The 11,657-nt window shown below is 34.9% G+C and overlaps 1 long non-coding RNA gene across 1 annotated transcript in view; it reads left to right on the top strand.

Moving 5' to 3' along the window:
* The window catches only part of LOC118216498, a 9,167-nt gene extending 9,098 nt beyond the window's left edge, over positions 1 to 69 (top strand). The window contains exon 3 of the long non-coding RNA XR_004763024.1: positions 1 to 69. This exon is cut by the window's left edge and continues 4,028 nt beyond it. This is a non-coding gene — a long non-coding RNA (uncharacterized LOC118216498).
* Positions 70 to 11,657: the final 11,588 nt, after the last annotated feature.

The following is an 11,657-nucleotide window of genomic DNA, read 5'->3' on the forward strand; positions in this document are numbered from 1 at the left end:
AAAAAAAATGTCCATCCGTTCTTGCTTTCTATGCTTCCATCTGTCCGTTTCCTCTTGAGCTCTGCAGTAGTCTAGCCGCGTATCTTCCCCCCTACCCCCCCCCCCCCCCGCCTCCTCTCTCTCCTGACTGGAGGGGTTTAAAAAATTAAAAAATAAAAAAAAACATTTTTCAATGTCTACGCAGAATGCAGTTAGCTCACATGTTATTCCTGTCTGTAAGCTTCACTATGTATTCCATTCAGATCTCTTCAGCTTTGCCATTCAGCAGCTAATGTAAGAAAACAAGATGCACCACTGGGCTCTCGGGGTGGGGGAGATTATAGGCATGGTATAGGGGAACAAGATTTGGTGGGGTTTGTGTGTGTGTGTGTGTGTGTGAGTGTGTGTGTGTGTGTGCGCGCGCATGTGGGTGCCTGTGCCTGCGTGCGTTTATGCATGCATGTATGCGTGTTTGTGCGCGTTTGTGCATGTGTGTGTGTGTGCGTGCGTGCGTGCGTGCGTGCGTGCGTGCGTGCGTGTGCGTGTGCATGTGTGTGTGTGTTGGGGACACTGAGGACATGTTGTTTGCTTTCAGGGTAAAGTAGACATACAACAGGAGCTCATTTTTTCGGTCACGGGGACACGGGGCAAAATAACAACATCATTTTTCTAACTATTTATTTTTCTGTTTTTGTTTTAACTGAATTTGGTTTTTATGCTTTGATTTTTTTTTTTTTTATTGTGTATTTTTTAAGCGAAAAGTGTCGATAATTTAGACAGTAAATAAATTGCACATTTTCTAGTGGTTGTACGAGACCAGCTGTTTAGGAGTGAAAGTATGTACCAGAAAAAGACGCTAAGCACCTTAACTACGGCCTTCTGTTGGCACGGGTTCGAGAGGGAAGGCCACAAACCACGGGGGGAAAAAAACAAAACAAAACAAAACAAAAAATACGTGACCGTTCATTCCCGCAAATCTGTAACTACCAGAAATAACCCGTCTCAAACCAAAGCCAAATTGTCACCTTCCCCCTTCACTCTGCATCTTTCCTCCACTTCAGGCACTTTGAAACTCCACCAGCAAAAAAATAAATAAATAAATAATACATTTAAAAAAGGAAAAACGGCCTTTGGGAACTGGCTGACTTGTATCCTGCAGAAGTAGACGATGCTTTTATTCACACTGATGTTCTATTCCTTAAAAGCCTGTGGCGGTGGCCCGTGACCACTACAGTTACAGATCTAGTCACTCAGGCTCTCTTGGAGGAAGATGCACCCCCCCCCCCCCGCCCCACGTGGCTCCTGATCGCAACCCGTGCCAAGGCCATTTATTTAATTTGTATTTTTTTATTTGGGTGTCCTTTTAAAAAGTGTGTAGAACCTTGCACCCCCCCCCCCCATCTGCCAAGGCCATGCTTAGTGATGTGTAGTCTATCTCCACACCCCCCACCCCCACCCCCACCCCCCCCCCCCCCCAACCCCCCCCCCACCCCCACCCCCCCCCCCCCCCCAACCCCCCCCCCCCCCCCCCCCCCCCCCCCACCGTGCCCTCTGAGAATACAGCCCCCCCCTGGGGGCTCCAGGGTGAACTGCATGTGTTAATTACAGTTTCTTTCCCATATTAAAGAAAAGCAGTTTGGAAAAGAGCAGCACCTTTACCTGTTTGAATAAAAGGATGTTCTTGACTGTAATCTCCCCCTCCTGGCTTACGTCTTTATTTGAAGTGTTCACCAGTACGCTTCGGATGTGTACGAAGACCTGGAAAGGTGGAACAAGGTATCATGCACACACACACACCATTATAGGTAGGTGCCACAGAAGGATTTCTTATATGCACTGTTAATTGCAATGGAGCTGTTAATTGCCAAAATACATAAGCATAAGTCTTATGTCAAAATAGGGTAATATGCGAAAAACTTTAAAAATCACTTTTGTTTCATAGATGCATAGCATATTTTGTTTAAATAATAAGCACGCTGAAATAAATGAATAAAAATGTTTTTATTAGACATTAATGATGAAAAATGTGTTTGATTGGAAAATGCAAAAATACATAAGCCTATGTCAAAATGGGGTAAAAATGCAAAAAAATTCTAAAATCACTTTAATTTACATAGATGGATAGTATATCAACTTTAAATAATAACTATGCTGAAATAAATGAACAAAAATGTTTTTTAAAGACATTTATGTTGAAAAATGTGTTTGATAGGAAAATGCCAAAATACATAAGCCTATAGTCTTATGTCAAAATTGGGTAGAAAATGTTAAAAAATTCTAAAATCACTTTTAATTACATAAATGCATAGTGTATCACGTTTAAATAGTAATCTTGCTGAAATAAATGAATAAAAATGTATTTTAAGATATTTATGATGACAAATGTGTTTGATAGGAAAATGCCAAAATACATAAGCCTATAGTCTTATGTCAAAATAGGGTAGAAAATGATAAAAAATTCTAAAATCACTTTTAATTACATAGGTGCATAGTGTATCACGTTTTAATAATAATCTTGCTGAAATAAATGAATAAAAATGTATTTTAAGACATTTATGATGAAAAATGTGTTTGATAGGAAAATGCCAAAATACATAAGCCTATAGTCTTATGTCAAAATTGGGTAGAAAATGTTAAAAAATTCTAAAATCACTTTAAATTACATAGATGCATAGTGTATCACGTTTTAATAGTAATCTTGCTGAAATAAATGAATAAAAATGTATTTTAAAACATTTATGATGAAAAATGTGTTTGATAGGAAAATGCCATAATACATAAGCCTATAGTCTTATGTCAAAATAGGGTAGAAAATGTTAAAAAATTCTAAAATCACTTTTAATTACATAGATGCATAGTGTATCACGTTTTAATAGTAATCTTGCTGAAATAAATGAATAAAAATGTATTTTAAAACATTTATGATGAAAAATGTGTTTGATAGGAAAATTCCAAAATACATAAGCCTATAGTCTTATGTCAAAATTGGGTAGAAAATGTTAAAAAATTCTAAAATCACTTTTAATTACATACGTGCATAGTGTATCACGTTTTAATAGTAATCTTGCTGAAATAAATAAATAAAAATGTATTTTAAGACATTTATGATGAAAAATGTGTTTGATAGGAAAATGCCAAAATACATAAGCCTATAGTCTTATTTCAAAATAGGGTAGAAAATGTTAAAACAATTCTAAAATCACTTTTAATTACATAGGTGCATAGTGTATCACGTTTAAATAATAATCTTGCTGAAATATGAATAAAAATATTTTTAAGGCATTTATTATGAAATATGTGTTTGATTGAAAAATGCCAAAATATATAAGCCTATAGTCTTATGTCAAAATAGGGTAGAAAATGTTTAAAAAATTCTAAAATCACTTTTAATAACATAGGTGCATAGTGTATCACGTTTAAATAATAATCTTGCTGAAATAAATGAATAAAAATGTTTTTAAGGCATTTATTATGAAATATGTGTTTGATTGAAAAATGCCAAAATATATAAGCCTATAGTCTTATGTCAAAATAGGGGGAAAATGTGAAAAAATTCTAAAATCACTTTTAATTACCTAGATGCACAGTGTATCACGTTTTAATAGTAATCTTGCTGAAATAAATGAATAAAAATGTATTTTAAGACATTTATGATGACAAATGTGTTTGATAGGAAAATGGCTAAATACATAAGCCTATATATAGTCTTATGTCAAAATAGGGTAGAAAATGTTAAAAAAATTCTAAAATCACTTTTAATAACATAGGTGCAGAGTGTATCACGTTTAAATAATAATCTTGCGGGAATTTATGAATAAAAATGTTTTTAAGGCATTTATTATGAAATATGTGTTTGATTGAAAAATGCGAAAATATATAAGCCTATAGTCTTATGTCAAAATAGGGGGAAAATGTGAAAAAATTCTAAAATCACTTTTAATAACATAGGTGCATAGTGTATCACGTTTAAATAATAATCTTGCTGAAATAAATGAATAAAAATGTTTTTAAGGCATTTATTATGAAATATGTGTTTGATTGAAAAATGCCAAAATATATAAGCCTATAGTCTTATGTCATAATAGGGGGAAAATGCCTATAGTCTTATGTCAAAATAGGTGAAAAATGCGAAAATATATAAGCCTATAGTCTTATGTCAAAATAGGAGGAAAATGTGAAAAAATTCTAAAATCACTTTTAATAACATAGGTGCATAGTGTATCGCGTTTAAATAATAATCTTGCTGAAATAAATGAATAAAAATGTTTTTAAGGCATTTATTATGAAATATGTGTTTGATTGAAAAATGCCAAAATATATAAGCCTATAGTCTTATGTCAAAATAGGGGAAAAATGTGAAAAAATTCTAAAATCACTTTTAATTACCTAGATGCACAGTGTATCACGTTTAAATAGTAATCTTGCTGAAATAAATGTATAAAAATGTATTTTAAGACATTTATGATGACAAATGTGTTTGATAGGAAAATGCCAAAATACATAAGCCTATAGTCTTATGTCAAAATAGGGGGAAAATGTGAAAAAATTCTAAAATCACTTTTAATTACATAGATGCATAGTGTATCACGTTTTAATAGTAATCTTGCTGAAATAAATGAATAAAAATGTATTTTAAGACATTTATGATGAAAAATGTGTTTGATAGGAAAATGGCAAAATACATAAGCCTATAGTCTTATGTCAAAATAAGGGAAAAATGTGAAAAAATTCTAAAATTACTTTTAATTACATAGGTGCATAGTGTATCACGTTTAAATAATAATCTTGCTGAAATATGAATAAAAATATTTTTAAGGCATTTATTATGAAATATGTGTTTGATTGAAAAATGCCAAAATATATAAGCCTATAGTCTTATGTCAAAATAGGGTAGAAAATGTTAAAAAATTCTAAAATCACTTTTAATAACATAGGTGCATAGTGTATCACGTTTAAATAATAATCTTGCTGAAATAAATCAATAAAAATGTTTTTAAGGCATTTATTATGAAATATGTGTTTGATTGAAAAATGCCAAAATATATAAGCCTATAGTCTTATGTCAAAATAGGGGGAAAATGCCTATAGTCTTATGTCAAAATAGGTGAAAAATGCGAAAATATATAAGCCTATAGTCTTATGTCAAAATAGGGGGAAAATGTGAAAAAATTCTAAAATCACTTTTAATAACATAGGTGCATAGTGTATCACGTTTAAATAATAATCTTGCTGAAATAAATGAATAAAAATGTTTTTAAGGCATTTATTATGAAATATGTGTTTGATTGAAAAATGCCAAAATATATAAGCCTATAGTCTTATGTCAATATAGGGGGAAAATGTGAAAAAATTCTAAAATCACTTTTTATTACATAGATGCATAGTGTATCACGTTTTAATAGTAATCTTGCTGAAATAAATGAATAAAAATGTATTTTAAGACATTTATGATGAAAAATGTGTTTGATAGGAAAATGCCAAAATACATAAGCCCATATATAGTCTTATGTCAAAATAGGGTAGAAAATGTTAAAAAATTCTAAAATCACTTTTAATAACATAGGTGCATAGTGTATCACGTTTAAATAATAATCTTGCTGAAATAAATGAATAAAAATGTTTTTAAGGCATTTATTATGAAATATGTGTTTGATTGAAAAATGCCAAAATATATAAGCCTATAGTCTTATGTCAAAATAGGGGGAAAATGTGAAAAAATTCTAAAATCACTTTTAATTACCTAGATGCACAGTGTATCACGTTTAAATAGTAATCTTGCTGAAATAAATGAATAAAAATGTATTTTAAGACATTTATGATGACAAATGTGTTTGATAGGAAAATGCCAAAATACATAAGCCTATAGTCTTATGTCAAAATAGGGTAGAAAATGTGAAAAAATTCTAAAATCACTTTTAATTACATAGGTGCATAGTGTATCACGTTTAAATAGTAATCTTTCTGAAATAAATGAATAAAAATGTATTTTAAGACATTTATGATGAAAAATGTGTTTGATAGGAAAATGCCAAAATACATAAGCCTATATATAGTCTTATGTCAAAATAGGGTAGAAAATGTTTTAAAAATTCTAAAATCACTTTTAATTACATAGGTGCATAGTGTATCACGTTTAAATAATAATCTTGCTGAAATATGAATAAAAATGTTTTTAAGGCATTTATTATGAAATATGTGTTTGATTGAAAAATGCCAAAATATATAAGCCTATAGTCTTATGTCAAAATAGGGTAGAAAATGTTAAAAAATTCTAAAATCACTTTTAATAACATAGGTGCATAGTGTATCACGTTTAAATAATAATCTTGCTGAAATAAATGAATAAAAATGTTTTTAAGGCATTTATTATGAAATATGTGTTTGATTGAAAAATGCCAAAATATATAAGCCTATAGTCTTATGTCAAAATAGGGGGAAAATGTGAAAAAATTCTAAAATCACTTTTAATTACATAGATGCACAGTGTATCACGTTTTAATAGTAATCTTGCTGAAATAAATGAATAAAAATGTATTTTAAGACATTTATGATGACAAATGTGTTTGATAGGAAAATGCCAAAATACATAAGCCTATAGTCTTATGTCAAAATAGGGGGAAAATGTGAAAAAATTCTAAAATCACTTTTAATTACATAGATGCATAGTGTATCACGTTTTAATAGTAATCTTCCTGAAATAAATGAATAAAAATGTATTTTAAGACATTTATGATGAAAAATGTGTTTGATAGGAAAATGGCAAAATACATAAGCCTATAGTCTTATTTCAAAATAGGAGAAAAATGTGACAAAATTCTAAAATCACTTTTAATTACAGAAATGCACAGTATATCAACTTTAAATAATAACCCTGCAGAAATTAACAAATAGAATTCTTTTTTTATGACATTTATCATGAAAAATGTGTTTGATTGGAAAATGCCAAAATACATAAGTCTATGTCTTTTGTCAAAATGGTTTAATATTGCAAAATATAATTCAAAAAACACTTTTTTACATAGATGCAGTGATTTGAAAATGCCAATATACATCAGCTTTTAGTCCTGCTTCAAAATAGGGTTAAAATGCAACAAAGAAATTAAATGTTTTGATACAGATGGGTAGTATGTCATGTTTAAAAGCACTCATAATGACGAATGAACATAAATATTTTTTGAAGACATTTACGACAAACAATTCAATACATATGAAGAAATGAATTCAATAGTACGTACATAAATATCTTAATTCCATAGTTATTTATTATCTAAACTTCTTATTCCTGGTCAGGGTCACGGGGCAGGAACTTGTCCACGTATGCATTGGGTGAGTGGCAGGAATGCAACCTGGACAGGCAGCCAATCGCAGGCCACACATCATTTACTTTAGGTAAAATATATACATCTACAGTCTGATGTACAAAGTGAAAGAATGTGAAAATACTCATTGTTTCTTTTTAATAATTTCCTTGGGTGATGAATATGATGCATTTAGTAAATAAGAAGAAATAAACGGATTACAGTAATTTAAAAAAAAAATAGAAATTCATTAGAAAACAAAAAAAAATTTCCAAAGCAACATACAATAAATACACACTGAAGGCCACTGGAACAACTACAAAACACAGGTATAATGAGGTACAATGCTTGTTATGTGACATTTATTCATAGCCATGAACACATAAGTCCAGTTTACACAGTAAGCATAGGCTAGGTCAGAAAGTTATGGTAAGTCAAAATAGGGGACGTGACAACAAACTACAAACTACAAACAAACAAACTACAACACCCAGCTAACGATACAAGTGCAACATAAGTGCTGGATGGAGAAACAAGTGCAACGTGAACGTGCTACAGGAACATATTACAATTCAAACGGTAAGAGCAATCCTTGATTTGTGATAGTTAGTCCAGGTACAGTCTGAAGAGAGGGAAGATGGGCAATGGCTGTGCAGAAGATGGGCAAGATGACCAATGACTGGACTGTGGGAGGAAGACAGAGTACCTGGAGGAAGGCCACACAGAAACAGGGAAAGGGTTTTCCCTAACCTAAGCATAACTCAAACTGTAATCCTAATCCTAACCACTAAAATACAGGGTTATTTTAACACATAGACAGAATACAGACATGATATGTTGGTTTAAGTGCAAACTGATTTAAATACAGGAAACATGGTTTGTGTAGCAGCTTAAATACGTAAATGTGGTTTATGTGCATCTTCTGGAGCCTGTGTGTAGGACAGACTAAATGCAATATAAAAATGCAACTCGAACAACATAAAAAAAGGAACATTATTAACAACAAAACACCCACAGTATTGTTTAAACACTTTCCGGAACGTCTGGCACAGTATTTAAGGACTGCAGGTCAGCAAACCAGATCCTCTCTGGACTGTCACACGCACAGTGGCCGCAGCAAACAGGAGCTGGGATCCAGAGTTTGCAGAGTGGCTTTCCTCCTGGGTTTGAATGAGAAAGTCTAGCATTGATAGCCAGTCAAATTTACATTACAATAATACCAAATACCCATGTGTTTTTTGTCAACCTTTTCGACCCTAAAAGTAAAAAACAAAAAAAAAAAAAACGGAAAATGCTCCTTTCTCTGAAAAACAACATAAGTAAATGGTTGAGAGTTGTTCCTGTTTTTCAGAGGAAAGAGAAGAAATAGGGAGATGAATACTTACTGGGGAGGGTATAAGAACCATGGGGGGGGGGGGAGAAAAAAGGAAATGAATGATAAAAAATGAATAAAAAGACAAACAGAACTTTTACAGAATGGTACTTACTTGAGGCCTGAAGGACACAGGTCACAGAAAAAAAAGAAAAAAATTCAAAACAAAGAAGAAATGAAACTATTTTTCATAAACCTTAGCAAACCTGACGACAGTTGAGGGTGAGGGCTACTGAAGAAAGGGGGAGTAGATTTGCAGACAATCAGTGATGAATGGAGAGCACTCCCCTCACAAAATGCTGCTGCAGCTACAGCAAAGTTATGCTGCGGTTAAACTGAAGCACAATGCAGTGCAGTGCAGTTAAAATGCTGCACAAAAGAGTTCTACTTCATGTGTACTGGGCATGAAGTAGTGAAACTGCATTATAAGTGCAGGAATACTGCAATAATTTTTTTTTTTTTTAAGTGTGCGCGCACTATTGCATAATACTGCAGGAATACTATAATAATTACAATCATTATAACTACAGTTGAACTGCAGTTATTTTTTTTTTGTAAAGGTCAGACAAAGTCAAGGAGTGAAGTTGAACATCTTCTCTCATTGGCCGAGTCATGTTCTCACACTCTGGGCAAAACCAATCATGTATTAGTATCGTTTGTACCCCTCAGTTCAAACATATTTACTTTGCTGTGTGTACGTGCTGTACTCTTTCTGCAGAAATAAAGCTCTTAAACGGATATACCTTGTTTGCCTGGTCACTGTAAGGGGAGAAAATCTCTCTGCCTAATGAAGTGTATTTTATTTTTATTTTTTCTATAAACCATAAATCTGTGAGTGCCCCCTAGCTCAGCTGGCAGATCATCAGCCTTTAAATTCAATCCCAGACTCAAACTTCTCTTATTTACAGTACGCACACCTCGTTAGAAAACATGATTATAGTAATAGATCAGAGCAGTCAATAGTACACCTCCCCCCCACACCCCATCTTGAATCAGCAACTGTACTACAGTCTTGCCTCTGCTATGGTGTAATATAAAATGGCTAGAGACATGTCATTCTGTAACAGCAAATAGTAGCCCATGCAAGCACTCAGGGGACACAAACACCACGGAAACCAGGGGAGCTCGGACTCTTCACTCCCAGGATTTTCAAGGTGAACTGGCACGCTGGAACCCCATCTGAAGACAACTAGCCACCATTTCAGCATGTCTAGGCTGTCTAAAAGCAGCTGTGAAAAGTGACAGGAACACTTTTTTTTTGGCATTTTGACACCCCTATTTCAGTCACTGTGAAGGCAGCAGATCACGAGAAACTTCAGTTAAGCATCTAAAATAACCTTCGTCACACAGAAAAAACTGTCTGGACCCATCAAAATCAGACTAAAACTGAAATATGAAAAAACTCCAGAAATTTAACTATCCCTGAACTGAGTCCAGCCTACCTCAGTGGGAAACAGCCAAATGTTCCCTAGCCCTGGGAGGGCTCCCAGTCAAAGGCAGCTAATACAGACTTGACATCCACATGAACGTAGCATAGCCCTGATGGGACTCTTCAGTGAAGGGGCTCATTGTTGAACGCAGGCTGAACAGGACAGCCTAGGCATGGCTAGCTGAATGTCTGGGCCCTGTCCAGACCTGGGTCAAATACATATTTGTTTTGGATTCAAATATTTTTCTGTGCTCTATTGATCTTGCCTGGTGTAATTGAGCCTGCTAGTATGACCAGAAGGCGAGGTTTGCACTTTTTTTGAGAGTATTTCATTGGTTCCAATACACCAGACAAGATCAGTAAAGCGTAGAAAGGTATTTGAATCCAAAACAAATACGTATTTGACCCAGGTCTGGCCCTGTCATTAGGGACTTTAAGCATCGACAGGGATACGAATACGGTGAGCTGAAATACAACCTGTGCTCTTTCTCACAGGCGGGAACTTGACCTGCTCCCGTCTGCCACTGTAGCTGCTGATCTGCTGCGTGGAAGTAGCATCATCCCTGTAGCGGATCAGCAGGCTGCAGCGGCAGACGGGAGCAGGTCAAGTTCACGCCTGCGCAGAAGAGCACAGATCTATTTCTGGTCACCGGAGCCGTACCCGCAGCCATTGATGCTTAAAGTCCCTAATGACAGGGTTCAGACATTCGACTAGCCATGCCTGGGCTGTCAGGTTCAGCCTGCGTCCAACAATGAGCTCCTTTACTGAAGTCTCACCAGGGCTATGCTGCATTCACGTGGGTAAGGGGTTCGTCTCGTAATCTAAAGGTCATAGGTTCGATACCAGGGTACAACACTGCTGTTGTACCCCAGAGCAAGGTACTTTACCTGCATTGCATTCCTGGGTTTGAATCCCAGCATGTTCTCCCCGTGTCTGCGTGGGTTTCCTCTGGGTGCCCTGGTTTCCTCCCACAGTCCAAAGACATGCAGGTCAGGTTAACTGGAGACTCTAAATTGTGAGTGAATGGTGTGTGTGTGTGCCCTGCGATAGATTGCCAACCTGTTCAGGGTGCATGCAATATAAAGCTCAGAACAAGCAATTAACACGCTAGCCCATGTTGTAGTGGTCACTGACGCTCCACCAAATCAATGCAATCATGGCTTCTCTGTTTCCCCACAGTCTTTCCACATGTGGACTGAGAGTGCATACGTGATGGCTTAGGCTGGCTCTACAGTACGGTACGAGTGAGCGATGCGTTTGGCAGGCCTCTGACTGCACTGTGACACTTTTACCTGCAGCACTCCTACAGCAACAATACAAACCTAAAGCGAAAAAGAAAAGAAAAAGAAAACGCATGCCTTGTTTGGCAAGGCGCAGCACAAGAGATTTTTTAAGTAAAACTTAAAAAGAAAGGCTGTGCACTCAGTTTCGTCCACTGCTGTTTTTTTTTTTAATTACCAGTGATCTGCCCTCGTCAAGAGTGCGTGCAACCTTTCTTTATAAACAACACAAATTCACCTGATGTCTCCACTCTCTTGCCTTCTTTGGAGACACAATAAAGCTCAAAGGGATTCCAAT

Source organism: Anguilla anguilla, chromosome 17 (assembly GCF_013347855.1).
Source record: "Anguilla anguilla isolate fAngAng1 chromosome 17, fAngAng1.pri, whole genome shotgun sequence".
NCBI classification, from domain to species: domain Eukaryota; kingdom Metazoa; phylum Chordata; class Actinopteri; order Anguilliformes; family Anguillidae; genus Anguilla; species Anguilla anguilla.